The sequence below is a fragment of the Pundamilia nyererei genome, unplaced genomic scaffold, assembly GCF_000239375.1.
Source record: "Pundamilia nyererei isolate P.nyererei 1_Seehausen unplaced genomic scaffold, PunNye1.0 scaffold00012, whole genome shotgun sequence".
NCBI classification, from domain to species: domain Eukaryota; kingdom Metazoa; phylum Chordata; class Actinopteri; order Cichliformes; family Cichlidae; genus Pundamilia; species Pundamilia nyererei.
Genome location: NW_005187413.1, coordinates 4,556,145 through 4,579,176, shown reverse-complemented (window position 1 = coordinate 4,579,176; position 23,032 = coordinate 4,556,145). Strand labels below are relative to the sequence as shown.

At 40.6% G+C, this 23,032-nt stretch overlaps 1 protein-coding gene across 4 annotated transcripts in view; it reads left to right on the top strand.

The window, feature by feature from the left end:
• Positions 1-23,032, top strand: part of kaznb (kazrin, periplakin interacting protein b) — a 132,199-nt gene that overhangs the window by 32,401 nt on the left and 76,766 nt on the right. The window contains exon 1 of one of the 4 annotated variants that reach the window (XM_013908653.1): positions 21,096-21,226. The exons of the other annotated variants lie outside the window; for them this stretch is intronic. The gene's annotated coding sequence lies outside the window, so the exon portion shown is untranslated. Of the gene's footprint in view, positions 1-21,095; positions 21,227-23,032 lie in introns of those variants that run through there. 4 annotated transcript variants of the gene reach the window in all.

The window sequence follows — 23,032 nt, the reverse complement described above, 5'->3', positions numbered from 1 at the left end:
TACAAATTTTATAGCATCCAATAAATAAATTAACGTTTCCTCAACTGAGGATTTATCATTAGTTTTATATATAGAAATTAACCATTCATGACCTCTCTGTTTAAAACAAAAATATTTCAAAGATTTCACGTTAGTTTGCAGGTTTAGATTAATAAAATTTTTCCTCGCACTCTTTCATACCTGCATACGTGCATACGCGCCTCTGTTTCTGACATGTTAGTGTGAAATCCGTTCAGGGTGACTGCAGAGCCTTTTCATCCTCGCCCTTGCCCTTAGCACAACCAGGCCAACGCTGTGAAAACTTTGCCAACCTCAGCAATGCTGTGAACAATGTACAGTCGAACCAGGGAGTGTTTTTTTCTTCTTAATCCTCTTTTTTGGCTTCTTCTTCTTTAGAGTTGCACTAAGTCTTTAGGCTAAAGCGAAATATGCGATGTGGCATAATTTCCTTTTAAAAGTTTCATCCTCTCTCTGCTCTGCTTCAGAGATAATTCATCCATACAATGCTGCTTCCATTCAGCCTTTTATTTATATACCTTTTACATTCTGATAAATCTTGACACGGTGATGGATTTGTGTTATCTATTAGTGCCACTGCAGGATGGATAAGGAGTCCCCCTGCCATTCTCCAGGAGATATTTTCTCAGACATAGTGTCATTGATTAAATGGAAGGTAATTTAGTAAAAGGCCATTGCTTTCGCCTCAGCTCGGTGGTATGCAAGCTGGAGTGAAAGATTGTTAGCCTGCAGTCTGTTCTTTTTTTAAACTCAGGAATATATGACTGGGAGGTGATGGATGAGTAGGAAACTCACCTGTGGATGGAGTACCGATTATCTCTCCAAGAAGTTGTACTTGGAAAAAAAAAGTTTGCCGGTAGTTCAATGTTAAGTGGGGCACTCAGACACCAGTCATCATGACAGATTTCTCTGCCTTTTGGCCTTGTTAGTCAGACGCTACACCCACAGCCTTTACATGTTCCCTGTTTTTTTTTGTTTTTCTTCAGTGGAGTGTCAAATGGAGGCCCCTGTCAGCTGGAGGCCTGTTACTCTGAACCGTCAAGAGGACAAAAAAAATATCACCAGGGGATGCTGGCAGTTGCTACGGCAGTATGTTTGTTTATTTAAAGGTTGGAGCTCAAGCCATGCCTCGAAATAGATATTGTATACTCACTATGTTTTATTTCAAAATATTCTGTCAAATGACAATTCTACTCCACAATGCAAGACCCCTAAAAAGTATCGAGGAGATGCTGACAGCTGAAAAAATGTGACTGCTGGGTGACACAGCTCCAGAAAAATCTGGAATAAAGAGCAAAAAATGAAGAAACAAACCAAAAAGATGACACAGACAACTCAAATCTTAGGAAAAACACATTGTTGCATTGTTGTCTGTTTGTGGTAAAATATAGTGTTACAGTACACTAGGCAGCATTAATAGATTTATGCGTCTCTGTTGAGGCTTGTGAAATATCTGGATTTGAAGCTGATGAAGCTCAACAACTTGTACTTTTTCTAAAGCACCTTTTTGTTAATTAGGAGGGAAAAAACATTTCAGTGGCAGAGTTCTCATTCACACTCTGTCATAGCTCTGCTTCACCAGTTAATGCAACAGATGTGTTTCAGCAGTTGCCACACATCCATTTTCTTAACCACACATCCAGTTCACAGTCGCTGGGGAGCTGTAGCCTGTCGTAGCTGTCATACGGCATGATCACCAGTCTGTCATATAGAGCCAACACAGAGAGACATGCAGCCATTCATTCTCACTTTTGAACCTTTGGCAAATTTAGAACCACCAGTTAATCTAAACAAGCATGTCTTTGGACTGTGTGAGGAAGCCAGAGTGTCAGGAGAGAACATGCAAAACTCAACACAAGTGCAGCTGTAGCTAATTAAAGATAAAGGCTACCAAGCCCAAACTTTTTGTGCATTAGTCTTGAGCCACCTCCCATTTCTTTATATTTAACTAGGAAAATACGTGCAGCAATACTTACAAACATCCATAGAAATACAGTATATAAAGCACAATTCTAACAAACTTGAAAAATCAGCATAGTATATAGTATAATATGTAATAATAGTTCTCCAGCCTACTTGAAGGCTCTTCTTTGGATGTTGGCCGCCTTTTCTTTTGTTCTCTGTCAAGACAATCCCAAGATGTCAGATCTTTGCTGGATTATCAGTTTCTCGAGGACATGACTTTCATATGCTTTTCATCAGCTGTAGGTTTTTTCTTAGGCCTGCTACTCCTTCTCTCCTTCCCTTGTCTTATTTCCTTAAGATTTTTTTAAGGACACAATGCACAGCATGCTAAATATATGCCAATATTTCAGGTAATAGCTGTTGCAAAAATGCTGTTTTATACCTGTGAAAACATGTTATCTTTGGCTTTATTCATGGATCCAACACTGGAGTGCCTTGAGTGATTCAGAGGTCACTGTTAATGTGGCTTAGCAAACAGTTAAGCCCAAAGTTGTTTGTAGTTTCACCCACTAAAAAGTAATGAAACTACTTGTATTACTATGCAAATATAAATCCAGTTGAGCTACAAGCGATCTACTGCAAAATGCAGTTAACCCTTGTCTTGTCTAATTCTCTGCAGTTCTCCCAAACTTCTTCCTTCAACCACTGGATCTGATAATGAATTCAGGCTATCCAGCCCCAGTTTCTGTATTTAATGTACTTGATCCGAGCAGCAGGACTGAGTTTGGAGTCTCTCTGTTATCACTCGGGTTACAATTTATGTACAAAATAATATTGGCCAAATTATGCATCACATTTCTTTGTTCTCTGAGCCTCAGAGGTCAGAGTCAAGTGTGATCTCATCCCATGTAGAAAAGCTCTGCTCATCAAGAGGAGTTTGCATTCATGGAGCACAGTCTTTCCACTTTCAGACTGAATATGAAATTAGTCCAGCCTATCTCTTTTAACGTCTGGTCTCATGTGTTTTAAGTGCCTGCTGCTGAGTTCAGGCAGGCCCGTGTGCTCTGATGTCCAGTATTTAGTGCTGCCAGTGCTCTGCAGAGACTTTACTGTTGAACTGGAAGAATAAAGGACTCTCCAAGGCTTACTGTCAGTCACGAAACCTTGACGTTTTCTGTTTTATGCAGATCTTTTGCGCATGTTTTCTGACACCAAATGGTTTCGTTTGTCTGGGAAAGTTGGGCTGAAAACATCGTCTGGTAAATTCAACATTAAGATTTCAAGTCAACGGCCACTAAAAGGCAGAAAATTAATTTAGAGGGGATTTGAATAGTTTCTCTTTGAATGCTGTCCCGGAATTGATTGCCTCATTTGTCATTTGCACAGATGAATTATTTATGTGATCGTTGCTGTGCTGGGGTGACTAATCAAATGCATTTCAATGGGTGTGGAAGCTGCGAATTGATGTCGTGGAACATTGCACTGCATTAGGTGCTTTGGTAGAGTCAGCAGGGCAACAATAGTGGCCTGATGATGACGTGGCAGAAGAGACAGTGCCCATCATAATTTAAAAAACGAATGTACAGAAACAACACTGTTCATTTAAAGTCCTCTCTTCACCCTCGGACAGCGAATCCGTTCAGAGGAAGTACACAAACAGAACAATTCCTCACAACGTCTGTAACTCTGCACAAACAGTGCAGGGTAGCACAAATTCTCAAATGTTTTATGAAACTTAAAGGTCGACGCTGGGAGATTTTTTCAGGACTATTTTTGCATCACCTTGCAATAACTTTTGCATTTCCTCTGAACCATATGAACAGTTGAGAGAAACGCTTGGCATTACAGAGAGGAGAGATGATGTGATACTTTACACGGTGCATTTATTGCTCATTTCTCATTTTAAAAGGCTGAGCTGTCACAATATCTAGCCACTGGCTGTGATCAAAGCTGCAGCTGCTCTTTCTGGCAGTGCTGGCTGAAGGATAGTACTTGAAGTTCGGCAGCGTGCTAAACCATGTAAATTTATTGCATACATGTGTCATAGCCAGGATTGTGACAACCAACATGGATCCACGGCCACAGCCACAATCAAACAGACAGCTATGTCATCCTGGAGTTTCAGTCAAAGTCAGAGCTACTGACAACCTCAGCAGTGGTCAGAGCGCTGCCGGGGTGAACTGCTGCTATGGTACAGACTTGAGGATGAGCAGTTCAACTGAGGGTGTGCACTCTGGCTGCAGAGAGCAGCGAACCAGCTCAGCTTTGCTTTATGCATCAGTGTGAACTCAGAAATGACTTTGAAAAAACCCCCACTGTGTGTTTGTACAGATTTTTAAGGCCTTTGAGAGCATAGCTTATAGGTCCGTTTTGGCCAGGATGGTATTTCAGACCAGAGAACTGTAAGTTCCATTATTGTTATGGAACTTACAGCATGCAAAACAAATTGTGCCATAAATTCCAGGCAGTCATACACCTCTTTAAAAATACTCATAATTTAAAAAAAAATCTCACACCAATTTATATCACTAGAATTGCCTTCATTTCTGTCTACTTAATCATCTCAGAGTTGTTAAAGTTTTATCCAGACTAGCTGGACATTCTGGTCCAGGATAAAACATCTCAACAACTACTGCATTTTAAACCAGAGCATCTGTGATGCAGTAGCTTATCTGGCTCACACTCTGTCACAGTTACAGCACAGTATCATTAAAATCTGACCAATATTTTATCAGGAATATTTTTGTGAGTTGTTGATAAACAGACAAACAGAAACACCACCACAGTATATATTTATATGCTCTTAGACTTGATGAGCTTAAAATTTATAGTTGCCTGTTTCAGCCATTAAACAGGGGTGGCTGTAGCTCAGGAGCTAGAGGGTTTGAGACGGTGCTGGATATGTGGCACCAGAATGGACAAGATTAGAAATGAGTCTATCACAAAGAGAACTCAGGTTGGGCAATTTGGAGACAAAGTTAAAAAGGCATGGCTGAAATGGTTTGGACATGTGCAGGGGACAGATAAACGATGTATTTGACAAAAGATGTTGACAATGAAGCTGCCAGGCAGGACAAGAAGAGGAAAACAACAGAGGAAATTCATGGATGTCGTGACAGAGGACATGCAGTGGGTTGGTTGGACACAAGAGGATGCTGGCGATGGGATGAGATGGAGGCAGATGATTTGCTGTGGTGGCTCCTAAAGGGAGAAGCTGGAAGAAAAAGAAGAATTGACATAACATTCATGTCTCTAGTATGTCGGAAAAAAACAGAAAACCCATGTACAGTAAAAGCATGCAATTCAATTCAATTCAATTTTATTTATACAGCGGCAAATCACAACAACAGTCGCCTCGAGGAGATTTGTATTATAAAGTAGACCTACAATAATACATACAGAGAAAAACCCAACAATTATATGACCCCTTATGAGCAAGCACTTTGGCAAAAGTGGGAAGGAAAAACTTGCTTTTAACAGGAAGAAAACCTCCAGCAGAACCAGGCTCAGGAAGGGGCGGGGCCATCTGCTGCGACCGGATGGGGTGAGAGATGGAAGACAGGATAAAGACATGCTGTGGAAGAGATCAATAACAAGTCTGATTCAGTGCAGAGAGGTCTATTAACACATAGCGAGTGAGAAAGGTGACTGAAGAAGAAATGCTCAATGCATCATGGGAACAAAGTGCACAGAGAAGCCCCAATAGGCAGGTGGATTCAAACCCAGGACCTGCTTGCTGTGAGGCAACAGTGCAACTCACTGGACCACTGTGCAGCCCAACTCCGTCCATCCATCCAACAACTACTTTGTGTTTAGATGTTTTAGACTATGATGTTTATATTTCTAATTTTAATTTATGGAAACCTTTTTATACTCAGCAATGCAATATATGTTATTCAGCCCGGTTTATCTTTCCCACTTCTAATTCTCCTGGTCTCAGAGAAGCATAATATTTTCCCAGTGACGGTGGTTTCAAAAGAAAGCCTAGCAACATGTTTGGAGAAATGTAACTGAAGCTATGAGCCAAAAATCACAGCTGATTGCAGCAAAGCAGTTTTTCTTACTCATATGGGTGTTTGAGCTTTTTTTTTTTTAATTCATTATTGACTTGAGAAGGATTAAAGATGTAATATGGGCCCAAACCCAGTAAGTAAAATAGATCACAAGTCTAGATTCATTATCCAGGAGCTGAGGCTTGACTCAGCTGCCGTTGAGAAAATTGACCAGTTCTGATCTGCTACCTAATAAGCGAATAAAATATTGACATACACGAGATATAAGAAGGGGACCATTAAAAAGAGAGAGTCCAGTGACTGCAGCAAAAGTGTAGCCCCATACTGAAACGAATCTGTGGTTTATGTTGTTTCTATTCAGCCATTTTGACTCCTACTGGCTGCAGTAGGGTTATCAAGATCTCGTTTGTGTTTGGACACAAAGACACTGTTATTACCTGAACGTGTCGGAGGAAACGACAGCTTTCATCTCTTTCTTTGTGGAGAGATTCCTTAGGCAAGACACTTCACCCGTTGCCTACTGGTGGTGGTTGGAGGATCTGGTGGCGCCAGTGTCCGGCAGCCTCGCCTCTGTCAGTGCGCCCCAGGGTGGCTGTGGCTACAATGTAGCTTGCCATCACCAGTGTGTGAATGTGTGTGTGGATGACTACTGGATGTGTAAAGCACTTTGGGGTCCTTAGGGACTAGTAAAAGTGCTATACAAATACAGGGCATTTACCTTTACATCTATTTCAGTGTTTGGTCTTGTGTACTGGTGTGGGCTAGACTTCAAAGTCCTTGGATTGCTTTTTTTTGTAACAGCTGCAGTTTCAGTGGTATTCATTTCTCCCCACATTTCTCCCCACAACAGAAACACCAGGGAAACAAAAAAGATTAATGAGTACACAAAACCTGACCACAGTGAAGCCGAGCGCCGAAGAGATTTTAAACCAGGCCCGAGACAGCTGATGATTAGGTGAACCTCAGTGCAGGGATAAAGTGACAGCGTAGATTTAAATTTCCTGACATGGCGTGTCGGATCAGATTGGTTTTCAAATGCCACGAGACAGACACATTCGTTTCTGTGTTCCTCTCAAACCCCATCACATTAATAGACACACATGGTAATCTCTCATCCGGTGAAACAAATGCTATTTTGGTCTGTAAAGGAGGTAGAATTCGCTTTTGCTGTGGATATTTTGAGATGAAAATATGGCCTCCGACAGATGAAATGATACATGCCAGAGTGAGACTTCGTCATCTTTCAGCCTTTCTACAAGCCATCTGCTGATGCGGTTCAGGATGTTTTAGTCCGCCTTGTTTGGGGTGCGCATGTTTCTATGGAAACCCCAAGCACCGTCACAAAAGCAGATCCGGATCACTACTCGCATCTTTCTGCAGATCAAAGGTGTTCACCTCAATTTCAGAGGGAGTTTGGGCGATATGAAAGGGCCTCTTTCCCTCTGTCAGTCTCCTCTTGAGTGACAGACAGTGTTTGTACTCTCTGCAGCCCTGTCTTTGAGGGGTTGTTTGTGTCTGGCTGATGTGGATAAGTGTCTGGGATTGGCTTACTAATGCAGGAGCGCAGAGACAGATTCGTGTCCTCCTAGTGTCTTTCTCTGCGAAACAAAGGAAGCTTAAAGTTCCTGGAGATTTTTCGAGGCTTCCATCAAGCTTATTCTGTTTTGACTCTTTTTGCAGAAAAGAAAGCTGATCCATTAGTCCATTATCTCGTATTCATCCTAAGGTGAGTTTCCTTGTAGTGCCGGAGTAGCCTTCACAGAACCGAAACATGAATAATTCATCGGAAACAGCAGAAGCAGGCACGAGGGGTGACATTAATGTGACGTGTGGCGGCATTGGTACGCCTATTGTTTTGTTTTTCTCAACCTTTCCAACATGTCAACACAGCCTCTTAGACACACTTATTCACTGTCGTCCCCGTTGTCATGTTTACTTTAACCTTCTTAAAAACCCTTCATCAGAGGCAGAATTTCTGTAGCGGTGACAAGTGTGTGGAATCAAAGATCGGATACTTGTTATCAAAGCCAGTGAGTTCCCTGTTGACCTTAGTCAAGATTTAAATGCTCCCTGCCTCCACAGCTAGTGAGGTGATGCAAGAAATATAAATGACTCTCCTTTCTATCTGATTCCCTGCCAGAAGCAATCGCTCTGAGGACTCAGGCCAAGTGGGCATCTAGCCCAGAGCTGCTTCAGACACCTTTAAAAAAAAAAAACAACAACAACAGTAAACCAAAACCCCTTTTTGTTTCTTTGCTTTTACTAATGCAACTTTAGCTGGTCTGTTTTAAACTATGAAAAAGCCTAGAAAGAAATAGATTGGAATGAGGCATTTAGTGAACAAATGCTGTGGAAATTAAAGATATATTACTATAATACATCAAAATCTCCTAAAGTTCCTTTGTCTGCCATCTCCTACACAATCATTAGTTGAGCAACCAAACTGGGCACATAGGTACATCCTGATGTAGATGTTTTTTTAATCTATATCAGATATTATAATGTCACCAGGTTGCCTAGTAACCACCTAGCAACTGGCTAAAATGACCGGTTTTAGCATTCATGCACAAACACCAATTTATAAAAACAGTTTAATCTCATTTATATCCACAAAAGATGAATTATACTTGGTATATTATAATGTAATCATATTACTAAAAATGAGCAAAGGGCTAAAATGACCCATGTCATTGTCTTTTTAAGGCCAACAGGCCAAACAGGCCAAACACTAGAGCACAGAACAAATCTTGAAAGCGGACACTGTTGTTTGTATCTGTTGTATGTGCATGATTATTAGCTAGAAGATAACTGTTAATTGTTTTATTTATTTTTAATTGATTTTATTATATGTTTATCCAGAGCACCAGCTCTTCATTTAAAATAAAATTACACAGCATTTTCCTGTATATAAGATTAAATGAGACATTTTTTTTTCCTTAATTATTTTCTTTGATTTTAGGAGTTGTCAAAAAAAGAAATAATACAATTGATCCACAGACCCCAAAATAATACATGAGATTACATCATTTAAATAACAAAGCGTCCTCTGTCTGATGATAATCGTGTAAACCATGCAGCACTCAGCGTTTGCTGCCTACAATCGTGTAATCTGGTCATGTAATCTGGAGTAATGCAATTAAACTGAGAGGCTCTTTGGCTATAATCCTACAATGCAAACCAGGCTCAGGAGAGGCTGGGCGTCATGGATGACCAGACCTCAGCACTGGTAGTCAGGATTCAGTTACCCAGTATTACAAGTGCCTCATTCATCCACACAGAGTGACCCAGCTTTTCCCTGCCTGGTGCCCTGCACCACATCAAAAGTCCCACATTAAATCATAGCTACTGTAAGACGATACTGGGTTTTCTGTAATGGTTTCATAGATGCAACTGACTTCAGCTTACTGTCTTGGAGCGCTAACTCTAGTTATTCTATGAAGGCAAAATTTATTTAAGATGCTCAAGTGGTGCAACTCAAGCTTGAGAACAAACAAAAAGCAAAAAATCATATTGGTGAGTCACTTATTCTGGAAATAGAATGTTAATGAGCAACAGGAAAAGCATTTGGCTATTAGACTAAATGGTTTCTTAAGAGCATTTTCGTGTTGGTTGAGGAAAGTTTCTTTTAATGTTCTTCTTTCCGGTAATGCAAAATAAACCAGCTTCTATTTCCAGCTCCTGTATTTTCACTTTTGTAGCTATTGCTATTACTCTGTTTCATCAAGTAAAGATGAGCGCAAAAGAGACGTCATGTTTAGCCAGTACATTTAGTGCATGACAGCCAGCAGGTAAAGCCTGCACATATGGTATAACTCCCACCTTATAGTGAAACTTAAAGGAAGACCTGGAGGATTCAGTATGTGGAGGTTCTCCTTGGGTCTCTCATATTTGCCTTATTTAAATTTATTTTTTGCCCTGGACGCATGGTACTGTATATTATGCTTTACTTAGCTCTAATCCACATGATTTACTCTAAGTTTACCATATTGCTCGTATATTAACACTTCTCTGCTGCATATCATTGCTTCCTGGGAAAAAGAGGATGTGTTAGATTCATAAACAAGCTCAAACATTTAAATGGAAAGATTAACTGCGGGAGCACGGTGAAGTGTAAAAGCAGGAAATAGGATCAGAAATGTCAAACATAAATGCTCATAATGAAAACCCAATTTCGATATGTTCCAATAAGCCTATTACTAAAATGGAAGCAGTTGGTTTGATTGTGCTGTTTACATAATGAATCATGTTCTTAATGTGCTATTCTGCTCTATTCCGGTCTTGTTAGTATTCATGAGGACGATTGGCTCTCCTCGACTTCTGCTCTGAATCCTCTTACGTTCTGCTACAGTTTCACATCTATACATTTGTTAGTGTGTGCTGCTGGCTGCTCCGCTCTGCCTGGATGCTCCACTTATTGTTTGACTGTTTTGGTTAGAACATGTTCCCAGGGATCTTAACTAAAAGCCCATCAGCATGCATAATCATACATTGTCTAATACTGCTGTTGCCAGATTACTGAATCCTTTTCTTTTTTTTAAGTTGTTTTACAGTTCTCTGGAGAACTATTCCACTCCATCGTGAATAACTGCAGTTTTTTAGCAGCAGATGGTATTTTAATGAACTCCACAGAAGATATTTTAATACGATGCTTGTCCTGTTGCAACCATGACATAAGATGCCAGGCAGGTTCTTTAGGAAACATCAACACATGTTGCTCTATGAGGCCAATGTGTGGCTAAATATTTTTCTTGTGCAATGCAGAAGTACGACAGTAGAAGAAGAAGATTCTTGATAAATGAAACATTACAAGAAATGCTGAAAGAAACATCTTCTCCTTGGCATGGTATCAAACAATGACAGTCATAAAAATGATGTCAGTATTTCTTTTATTTTGAGGCATTGTGGTTGAATGCTTGAAGTCATTCCACAGTAGAAAATGAGGCTCAGCAGGCTTCCAGCAAAATATCAAGGATTGATTTGGAGTAAAGCTGTTTTGAAAAGCACCAGTTTGAGAACAGTTGCTCTAAATGGCTAACATTTCTCCAAACAGTTAATTATTTTAGTTTAGTTTTTTTAAGACCAACTTGCTCTCTGCTGATCTCAATGAATAAACATGTAGGAAAATTAAGCAATATCTTGATATCCCAGGAAAATGGACTAAAATCTTATGATCCATGAACTCTGTTTGCTTACAAACTCCCCCCTACACAATCAGGAGCCGAGAAATCAAACTTGGCACACATGTATATCTTAGGGCCCCAAAGCAACCATCTTCCACCCTGGCTCTCCACAGGGCTGTGCGCTTCTGTACGACTGCACATCCACCCAGCCCATTAACACAATTACTAAGTTTGCTAATGACATCACACTGGTGGGAGTCATATCAGGGGGAGATGAGTCTGCCTACAAGAACTGGTCATCTGGTGCTTGTCACAATCTGACAGTCTGAAGACAAAAGAAATCATCATAGACTTAAAGAAGACCAGAGCCCCTCACCCGCTGATCATCAGTGGAGACTCTGTAGAAAGGGTCCTATGATTTTAAATAACCTTCATTTCTGACAACCTTGCCTGGTCTGCTAACACTACAGCTGCAGTGAAGAAGGCTCTGGAGCGCCCTCACTTCCTGAGGTTGCTGAAGAAGAATTGTGCAGAAGAGAAACTGCTGGTGGTCTTCTATCATTTACCCCAGAAAGCATCCTGGTGTACTGATTTATCTGCAGCAGATAAAAATGATAAGAGCATAATAAACACTGCACAAAAGATCATTGATTGTGCTCTTCCCTTTTTGGAAGAGATTGCAAAAGCAAGATAGCGCTCAAAAGCTGTAAAATCACTAGAGACAGTTGTCACCCTGGACATATGTTGTTTGTTCTGTTGCCCTCTGGTAGATGCCACAGGCCCATCCAAACAAGAGCAAATAGATTAAAGAGCAGTTTTTATTCAAGCGCAATTACTGTCCTAAATCAATCAGGATTACAATGATGCACTGTGACACCTTCTATTTAATTCTTGACTCCCTTATTTTGATAATTATATATTATCTTCTGCTGAAAGAGCTTGGTTTGCTGTGCAAATTACTTTGTTGTTTCATTGTGAGAATGGTTTATTTTTTTATACTGTCTGTTATTTATTTTTCAATGATTACCTGCAGAAGCAACACCGCAATTTCCCTTCATTTTATAATACAATAACAAGAAGAGGCATTCGAATTCTGAAAATCACAGACCAGACGCTACTGCAGCATTGACACGTACTAGTGACATTAAAAATGTTTTTCTCGCAGAGTTCATATCCCCCTCAAAAAACATAGAAATTGGCCTCAGTGTCACATTCTGGTTAGAATGAGGATTTCTCATCATTATTTAAAATCATGATATAAACTAATCTGGAAGTTTTCAGATATTCAAAAAGTAGAGTTACAGAGCAGTTTGTGTTTTCATTGAGTCTCACTGTTCGCTGATCATTTCTCTACATGTACAGTAGGAGAAGCTGCTCCTGAAAGCTAAAGCAAAGCAACTGCTTGCACAAGGAACTGCACCAGCTATCAATCCCTCCCTTCAAAATCCCACCCAGAGCTCCATCATATCTTCAGGAACGTAATCCTCTTGTCCGTGACAGACAACATGCAGCAGTAAAGTCCTGTCACTTCACCTCCACAAAACACCCAGGCGTGTCCCGTAAGGTTCGAGTTTGTGGGACCTGCCCACACAAAATAATTCACTACCATGAAACCTGCAAAAAACACCAACTCATTCATTTAGTACTCTGCAGATTTACTACCACCTGCTGCTAACAGGGTGCAGAAGGCAGACGGCAGAGGGCTGAGATATAGTACAGCATGTTTTGTTTAAAAAAAAAAAAAAGGATTTAAGAGCTCTGCTTAAAAATTTGCACTTTTTCATTTGCGTTTCAGACCTAATGTCCTGTAAAACATGCAAAGCTTTTGGAGACACGGTGGTCAAGTGTTTGTCACCGTAGCTTCACAGCAAGCTGTTTCTGGTTTTGAACCTGTGGGTTTTTTTGTAGAGTTTATATGTTATGTGTATGTTTGAGCTTTTTTTAGGTGCTCTGTGTTCATCCTACTGTCCAAAGTTATGTCTGCATGGATAATTGGTGATTTTACTTGATATGAGTGTGAATGGTTCTCAGAGTCTCTTTGTTAGCCATGAGATGGACTGGCAGTCTGTCCAGGGTGTTATCTGGGATTGGCTCCAGCTCCTCCACAACCCTAGCTGGATAAGGAGTAAAGAAAATGGATGAATGGATGGATTTGAGCTTTGCTTAAGAGAGGGGTTTTAATCAATTTGTCATACAGTGTAATGTATTTACAATGATATTTTAAGCTTGAACTGAGAAAATGTTGCATAAATTCAAACGGAAAAACATAATGCTTCCTATATTGTGTTTTTATGGACGGCAGCGTTGATCCATCTGTCACTCAGCCCACCACTTCAGTTTGTGTGACGCTGAAAAATTTCAATTCTATTTGATGGATTGCTGTAAACTTTAGCAAATTCAGTGGTGTTCAGCAAACTCTTGTGTGCTAACACACTAAACTAAGATGCTGAACATTAGCATGTCAGCTGTAATGTCACACAGGAAACACTCAAGCATCACAAAATTGTTCTCCTTCAGTTTGCAAAATTTCACTCATACCTGCCACAAACTCGGATATACAGTTTGCACAGCTCAGGATAATTACGTGCATCCTGCGCCTCAGTGCTTCTGTTACTACTGCATCATGCATTCGCATATGGAAAATGGCTCATGTGCTTCCTTTACATAATTCTGGTGACTTTTGTGACCTCACAAACTATTGACTCCTGAAAATCTATCTTGGAGTCATTAGTCAACACATAATAGCACTGCTAACTGTAAGATAATAAGGATTTAGATCTGCTCATTGTTGATATAATCAAGGCTTTTGATGTGGCTGATCAAAAAATGCTATTAAATTAACTGATTTCTGTGGGCTTTGATGCTTCAGGTAAATAACTGTAGGCATTCCTATAGGATAGATATTAGGACTATCTTCTCTTCCAAATTTGCAGAATTTCCTCTATAATTTAAAACTTTTCAGTTCCAAATTAACATTTATCCTGAATGTCCAGAATTTTAATTATGCTTTTAATGAAGATTTGATGGATGCAGCTCAGCATTATAAATATTTATAATATGCTGTATTTTCATTAGGATAATTGGACATGTCCTACACCTCAGTGCTCCTGTTGCTACTACATCACACATGTACATATGGAAAATTGCCTACGCGCTTCCATTACGTAACACTGCTAACGTTTGTGACCTTACAAACTGCTGACCTCAATATTACATTGAAATCCTAGCGCTATTAGTCGACACACGATAGTACTGCTAACTGTAGGATAATAAGGGGCTTCAGCTAGCAGGATTTAGGTCTGGTCATTGTTGATCTACTCAAGGATTTTGATACATGTGACATAAAAATGACACATTCAAGCAGGACAAGTGGTAGGAAACATTTTGTACATTTATCCAGACTGATGCAATCGCAGACAACGGGTGTCTCAAATCTTTAGCTGTGCATTTTCACCGCAAGAGCTCTTCACCATACTCTTCTGCTTCTATACCTTTTATGTCTAGCCATTGGACGTCTCTTCAGGGAAGAAGCAGAAAGACCATTAAGCTTTCAAGGGCTCGTATAATGAAAGGTGGTTTTTAAGTCTCAGAAAAATTGCAGTCCAACGTGATTGTTATCCTCGGTAAACAAACTGCCTTTGATTGTAGCTTTAAGCTATGGTGATCAACAAATACTCTTTGTCCTCCCCCTTCTCGCTTTAGTCCCTCTCTGCTTATTTGTCTCTGTGTTTGTCTCCATATTCTTCTCCTCTCTCTGGCATGTTCACATACAAAGAGCTCAAACAAAATCATATTAGAGGCACAAACAATCTACAAATACCAGTCACTGAGGATAATAAACACATTCTCTGCAGGGAAACTGGTTGGGTACATACTCTGGAGTACATTCATTTTGTGAGGCATGTAAAATGGTACTATGGTAATTATCTTGCCCACATGCAGCATTTTTTAGAAGCAGAAAGGAATATTACATTGTTTTGCTTTTCATGGATCTTAGTATTAATGCCCTGTTCTAATCCCTTACAAGAGCAAAACTCCCTGAGCCAGACAAGTTTTGGATTCAAACAAACTCATTTAGCATGCAGATTAATGCAATTCCCAGCTCCTGCAGGAGTCAGCTTATTAAACACATTTAAATCACATACATTTACAATTAGAGTAAGTTAGAGCTATTAAATAAAAGACATAATACAAAAGTAGCTCACCAGCAGTTTGTCTCTCTAAACACATTTGCATAAGTGCTTCGTCCTTTCATAGCCAAGCATAAAGCATAGTCACACTCTTTAAACGCAGTTAAAGCAGGCGAATGAGCCACCTTTTTCTTTAGTTATATTCATGGATGAGTCAGCCATATTGCTCTAATTAAAATAATCAAAGTCCCGCTGTCAGGTTGGCACTTCTTAGGCACAGTTGTGGCTTGTGTTTAATTGCTTTTGCATTTTAATGTTTGAGAAAGTCTATCTGTGGGTGCATATGAGTACAGGTGTGTGCGTGTCTGGGTGTGTGCGTGCGTGCAGACGGCTTTCCATGCAGAGCAGGATGCTGCTGTGGAACAGTGAGAGCTTTTGCAGGTCCGGTCATCAGCGTTCCTCCTGCTGACTATACTGCACGCTTGAATGTCTTTCAATTTAGGCCTTCTGATAACTCGGCTCTCTCTCTCACAGAGATAAATGTTGAAATATAATAAATGAGTTTGCAACTTCACATGTTGTGGCTCCGACCTCATCCTTCTCACACTGTCTCTGTGCCCTTCCATTTCACTGGCTTATTTATCTTTCGCTTTGCTTTCCTTGTTGCTCATTTTTCAACATGTTTGAATGACTTTCCTATCTTGTAGCATAAGCTTTAGCAAATAAAGACTGTATTTTCAAGTACAGAAGGATTTTTACTTCCTGGGAACAATTTTGAATCCTCTTTATACTACAGAGTTATTACTATAACAATAGAACAGGAATTTGACTCTATTATGCAAAAATTATATTTCCTCTTCGAGACCTTACTGAGACAATTACAGGTTTGGAACAGTTTTACTGCTAGCATTATGCATTTATTTGCATAAGAGGTGGACTGCTGAGATATGGAGAAATGGGGAAAAAAACTGCAATATTGACATGCATACAAAGTAGCTGTGTGGTGACAGCGATAAAGCAGTGATGGAGTGATCATTGTCTCTAGTGTCGCTGTGCACTGAAACTGTCCACTAGAGTTGGAATAAATGAGAGTGAGATGAGTCTCTTAATCAATACGCTTTGCAGATGTGCCTTTACTTGCACAAACAACGGGGATAAGCTTCTTATCAATGCACTGTACCAAAACTTTTCTCAGATATGGATTAATCTGTCCTCTGGACTGCACTTTTTCCCCCCTCCTTAACCTGTCAGTCAGGTATTTTCCTGCAGTGCTACAGTAAATCTGGCTGTGGTAGTCTTTAGTGTAGAAAATTTGGTCTCAGCTACATTGAGAGTTTTTACTGCAGACTGCTATAGCCTCTGCTACTGAATGTTGTTCACTACCCAGGGTTAGAGAACAAATAACATTTCAGTTGGAAAATCAATACCACCCTCATGTACCGTATGCATGTTTACTGTGACACTAATCTCAGCAGCATATTGACTAGCATATTAACTTAGCTTATCCTCTAGCTCACTAAGCCACAAACCTCCTGGAATATACTGAAGGCACATATCTGAATGCAAAATCCTTTTTTTAACAATTATGAAGGAAAATAATGTATTTCTAGAGAGCTTTAGAGATGCTAACTTTAAATGCTAGCTATTTAGCATTGCTGTCAGTCTTTGTACTATGCTAAGCTAACAGAATGTAGCTTCATATTTACTCATGTATAAGTACTTTAGCAGACATCCACAAAGCAAAGATACCAGCAGAGAAACAATAACATTCAGTCATACACTATATGGACAAAAGTACTAGACCCCCTAAAGGAGCTGCTTGGCCATGGAAACCCATAACATGAAGTTCCAGCACAGGTTTTAGGTTCTTCAATTAGGTGCTTCAATGGTTGCCTACTCCATATCCGGTTTAGTTCACACTTTTTGAAGTTTTACTACTGCTGGGCTCATAGGTAGCACGTATTTGCAGAGAAACATGAAATACTACAGGCAACCTGGCAATCTGCTAGCAACCAAAATATTGACTAGTAGGTTGTTGGTGCAGCAGTTTGGTTGCAACCCCAATAGGGAGCCAGAAACCTCCAGGAACCACTGCCAACCAGTTAGAGAATACACAAATTTCTCTAGCAAACCACTAGCAACCACTCGTATCACATCAAAAATGGAGGGCAACTTTTGAAAAAACATCAATACTACTTGATTTTGGAATACATAGGAGGGAAGAAATTACACAAAAGGACTTGTTGCAACAGGGGCGTCCTATTATAGTACCACACTAAAATTCAGTGAGCTCCAAGACACATCCATCCATCCATCTTCATCCGCTTTATCCGGGGCCGGGTCGCGGGGGCAGCAGCCTAAGCAAAGAGGCCCAGACCTCCCTCTCCCCAGCCACCTCCTCCAGCTTATCCGGGGGAATACCAAGGTGTTCCCAGGCCAGCCGAGAGATATAATCTCTCCAGCGTGTCCTGGGTCTGCCCCGGGGCCTCCTCCCGGTGGGACATGCCTGGAACACCTCACCCAGGAGGCGCCCAAGGGGCATCCTTGTCAGATGCCCGAACCACCTCAGCTGGCTCCTTTCGATGTGGAGCAGCAGCTGCTCTACTCTGAGCCCCTCCCGGATGGCCGAACTTCTCACCCTATCTCTAAGGGAGAGGCCAGCCACCCTTCGGAGGAAGCTCATTTCTGCCGCTTGTATCCGCGATCTCGTTCTTTCGGTCACTACCCACAGCTCGTGGCCATAGGTGAGGGTAGGGACGTAGATCGACCGGTAAATTGAGAGCTTCGCTTTTACACTCAGCTCCCTCTTCACCACGACGGACCGGTGCAGCGTCCGCATTACTGCAGCTGCAGCCCCAATCCGTCTGTCGATCTCCGGCTCCCTTCTCCCATCACTCGCGAACAAGACCCCGAGATACTCGAACTCCTCCACTTGGGGCAGGAACTCATCCCCGACCGGAGTGGGCACTCCACCCTTTTCCGGCTGAGAACCATGGCCTCAGATTTGGAGGTGCTGATCCTCATTCCCGCTGCTTCACACTCGGCTGCGAACCGTTCCAGTCCAAGACACATACTTTATCAAAAGTTCATCAGACTGCATGGCTAGGTGCTTGATTTTAAACAAAAGACTGAATTAAAAAGACTTAGAGTTGTGCCCCAGTACATTGTCTGTGTAGCTTATGCCAATATATGTGCTTTCATTGGTTGCTTCAATATCGGATCATGAAGTTGAGAAAGGTTTGGGTGTGAATCCACCAACAATCAATGGCCTCTGGTCGCCATATTACTGATAATGACCTCCTGTGTGAAAAGCTCTTTAGTCTTTCACCTTGTCTTCTTTTATTTCTTGTGTCTTTACCAGAAAAAGACACACAGCTGACCTGCCAACCATTTCCCTATCCAAGTCTTGCCCAGATACCTTCTCGAAGTGCACTTCAACCTGCTCTCAGCAGCCTATAACCAGCTAAACGTAAATCATAAATCAACCAGGAGAGCTCTGTCAGGGTGATTACCCCTGTAGTTGCTCTCTGAAAATCACTATACTGCCCTAAAAGAAGAAGGAAACAGAGATTGATGGAGAAAAGTTTGGCAATGAAAGATTTTCCTTGTATGTAGTAGAAAATGTTTTACCTTGACAGGTGTCCTCCTGTAGTATTACTCACAGACGAATAATTTGCTCTGCTGAAACCTGTTTTTGCTTTTTATGGCCTGAAACGGTGTGATTAAGCTACCACTTGATACTCCAATAATCTCATATTATTTGGATTTGCTCAAATTGCTGTTACTATGTTGCTAATCACGCCACCTTCAACTATTTTCTCACCTGAAAGCAACAGGAGCACATCTCGTTCTCTCAGCATCACCTTTTAATTGTGTCTCCTGCAGAAGAGAGCACAGAAGAGTGGCAGCAGGGGTGAGGATCTCATTTAGAGTGAAGCAAAGTAGCCAAGTGTGTAATGCTTTTCACAAAAACAGGCACCTTCGGTTTCAACACTGATCTCACCATGATATCCATGTTATTAGATATTCAGCTCTGCATGTCTGAACGTTTCATTGTGAAGAGAGAAGTACAAATGTGGTAGAGCTAAGGAAGAAAAAGGCTATTGATTATGAGTACCACAGTGAGCACAATGAGGAGAAGCAATTGCAGGAAGCAGGCAGCAGGGAGCAGAAGTGAGAATGAGGGGAAATGAGAGAAAAATCAAAATGGTGTTCAGCAGAGAATAAGTATGGGAAAAAAACCACATTTCCTCAGATTTATTTCCCATCCTGCAGGTTCATCATAACAAAACCGCCGTCTCTCAACCATGCTTCCTCTCTCCCTTTGATTCCCTCAGAGCCCTGTAGACAAGCCTTTATCTTGATACTTATCAAGGCCTCTGGCAGTGTGTTTCATCCGTAACCCTGTCAACTGTTATCTCCAAGTGTAGAGGCTGTCAAACTGTTAACTGTGTTTACTGTGGTAAACAATTATTACAACGCTATCAGTGATGGGAGAAGGACATGGCTGCAAGGTGTTTGAGCGGTGTCGACTTTGGGCGGAAAGTGTGTTGAGTTTGACAACAGATAATAGGTGTTTCTCTTCAGGATTTATCTCAGCCCAGAAAAGCATCAGTGATGAGAGTTTACCCTTCTGCCAAAGTTGAGGCTGCAGAGGTGGAGTGGAGCTGCGGCTTTTCCACTGTTGCCTGAATGTTCATTCAGTGATTATCTGCATGTGCAGACAGTTGCAGAGCTGGAGCTGAAGAGATGACAAGTGTTACTTCTGATCAAGCATTTTATTTCATGTGTTGCATTAGATATAAATTCAGTCAGTTCCTCTGACTTCTGTTACTGTTGAAGATAAGTCTAACACTTTGGTTTTAAATGAAAAACTGTGAAGTTTCTGCTATAACTTAAATTATTGCTTCATCAAACATTTGACACTGAATGAGTTTAAAACGTATCAGATGGCTATAATGGGAGAGAAAAGATTCACCTTGCTATCAACAAGTCAGACATCTTTTATCTTTAGAACGTTTTTGTGCATATCCATAATGCAAATCTCCAATTCTACCACATCCCACAGCTACTATATTGAGATATGGTCACCGTGGAGGCCATTTAAGTGCAGTGAACTCATTGTCATGTTCAAGAAAACAGTCTGAAATGATTTCAGCTTTGTAGCATGGTGTGTTATCCTGCTGGAAGCAGCCATGAGAAGATGGGTACACTGTGGTCATAAACAGATAGTGATTATAATAATACTCAGGTAGGCTGTGGTGTTTAATCAGCGCTCAAGCAGGGCTCATGCTATGCCAAGAAAATATCCCCCACACCATTACACCACCAACAGCCTGAACCGCTGGTGCATGGTAGGATGGATCCATGTTTTCATGTTGTTTATGCAAAATTCTGACCCTACCATCAGAAATGATGACTAATCAGACCAGACCATGTTTTTTAGCCTTTTATTGTCCAATTTTGGTGTGCATGAGCAAATTGTAGCCTCAGTTTGCTGCACCCAGTGTGGTCTTCTACTGTTGCGGCCCATTTGCCTCAAAGTTTGATCTGTTGTGCATTCAAAGATGCTCTTCTCCTTACCTTGGTTATAATGAGTCGTTATATACCTTACTGTTGCTTTCCTATAAGCTCAAAGATTTCTTGCAATTCTCCTTTGACCTCTTGTATTAAGAAGGCATTTGCCTGCTGTTTACTGAATATACCAATACCCTCACAATAAGTTAAAGTCACTCATCTTATTTTTCTTACACATTCTTATGATGATTTGAATTTCAGCAGATTGTCTTGATGAATTGCTCCCATGTGACTGGCTGACTAAACATAATAGTCAGAGGAACAGATTTAACAAATCAAGTGACCAATGAGTGTATGTCTGGCCTCCCATGTATACTACTCAGACAGCAGCCTCACCTACACCAAACAAAGTACTTCTAGAAGCCAAAAACACATCTGTGTGCTACATGTGAAAAAGAGCAGCTTCAGACAGTGCAGGGACCTGAATCTCCCAAATCTATCTGGAGTCGTTGGACAAGGACAGGTCAGTTGAATCCTTTTACATTGAACACCGTCATGTTATCCATTAATGATACTTCCTTTCATAAGCAGTAAAGCTTCTAACTAATGAGTAAACTTATATAAAGGTTTTTTGAGCAAGGCTGTTATACACCAAAAGTGACATGAAAGAAGCATTAGAGAAAAAGCTCAATACAAAAAGAAAGAAGTTGAGTTTCCGTTCCCCACCATTCATAGTTTATTCCATCAATGCCGCTCTGTCCTCGATTGTCACTACTTGGGGCAAAAGGCTTTCTCTCTTCGTCACTTCCACAGACATAAATACCCTGTTTTTTTCCTCCAGCTGTGACATTTCCATCTGGTAATTCTGCAGTGTGTGGAGCATTCAAAGCAGCATTTTTCATGCAAGCTTTCTATAGCTTTATCTGTCCTGTCACACATGTGATGCAATCGTTTTTGTATTGCATCACTTTAAACAGTGTGCATGTGCTTTTTAGTAACACATTTAGTACACATTTCTGCAACAATGAATCAAGCACACATGATCTTAGGATAGTTTAAAGGCAGAAGCCTTGTTTTTGTGAAAAACTGGCTGTTTTTTAACTGACTGCCAAAGGCCAGATTTGTCTGAAGTATCTTGTTTGTCGCAAATGTTGGCAAAAAGAAAGAAAGTGGTTATGGCACACAAAATGCTAGTTTTATTTGTAACTAGGCACACCCTCACACACACACACTAATCCGATGCCACACAGACAAAGGTAACATCTAAATGCAGTGCAAATTAACCTGCCTACAAGTAAAGAATGAAAAGTCCTTTACGCTTTGATGTTGGCAGACGGTGTGCTGTGGGCTCAGACAGCCTTTAATGTCAGAATAAAATAACCTGTAACTTGCTGTTTTGATACAGACCACAGCAGACTGAATATTGTGACATATTACAATTTACAAATTCAGGCCTGCTGTCTGTGACAGCTTAGATTCGGTGCAGCGCTACATGAAGGCTGGGATATACTTTCAGCCATATACAAGCTTTACTCCTTGGGAAGATGTTTTTTTCTCTCTCACTGACGGTTAAGAAAACATGCCTATTATTACTTGACCGTGACAAGAACCTAAAATTATTTAAGATTTCAGATCATAAACAATGACTGCTTTTTAAGAGTGTTACATCTGTGAGATATGAAGCTTGACCAGCTAATACTGGAGATGAGCTTTAGTCATGGGCAATATGGATATGGAAAATCTTTTGTTGTAATAGATTTATTTCAATAGCCAGATGGGGATGTGTGTTTTTGGCTAATCCTGTGAATTAAATTAATTCTACAACTAAATTTGATTAATAATACCATAAAAATGCAATGCATTTCCCACAGGCCTTCAACATTTCCTGCAATTACCTAATTGTCAGCACAGATCAATATTTTCTTTATTAACATGGTATCAAATGCCTAATGCAATGCAATGTTATAAACCCATGAAGAGTTATCACTACACATGGAGCCTGTCTCAGTTCTCCTGTACTTTTCAGCTTCCCGTTTTACAACATTTTGCTTTTAGCCTCCAGCAACTTTACTATTGTGATTCACTCTTACTTCTCTTATCATCATCATTCTGGCACAGCAGGAACAGTTTCATCCAAGCAAGCCCTAAAAACCCATTGTTTTCCATCTGGACCCATGGCAGGCAGACAGAAATGATGAAGATGGTTTAACATTTAGTAACCAGAGAAAGAACCAGACATACCTGTCAAGATTTAATGGAGACAAAAGAAAGGAGATGTGAAAAGGAGACTGGCAAGCAACTGAAAATATTTCTCAAGGTTTGCTTTTTG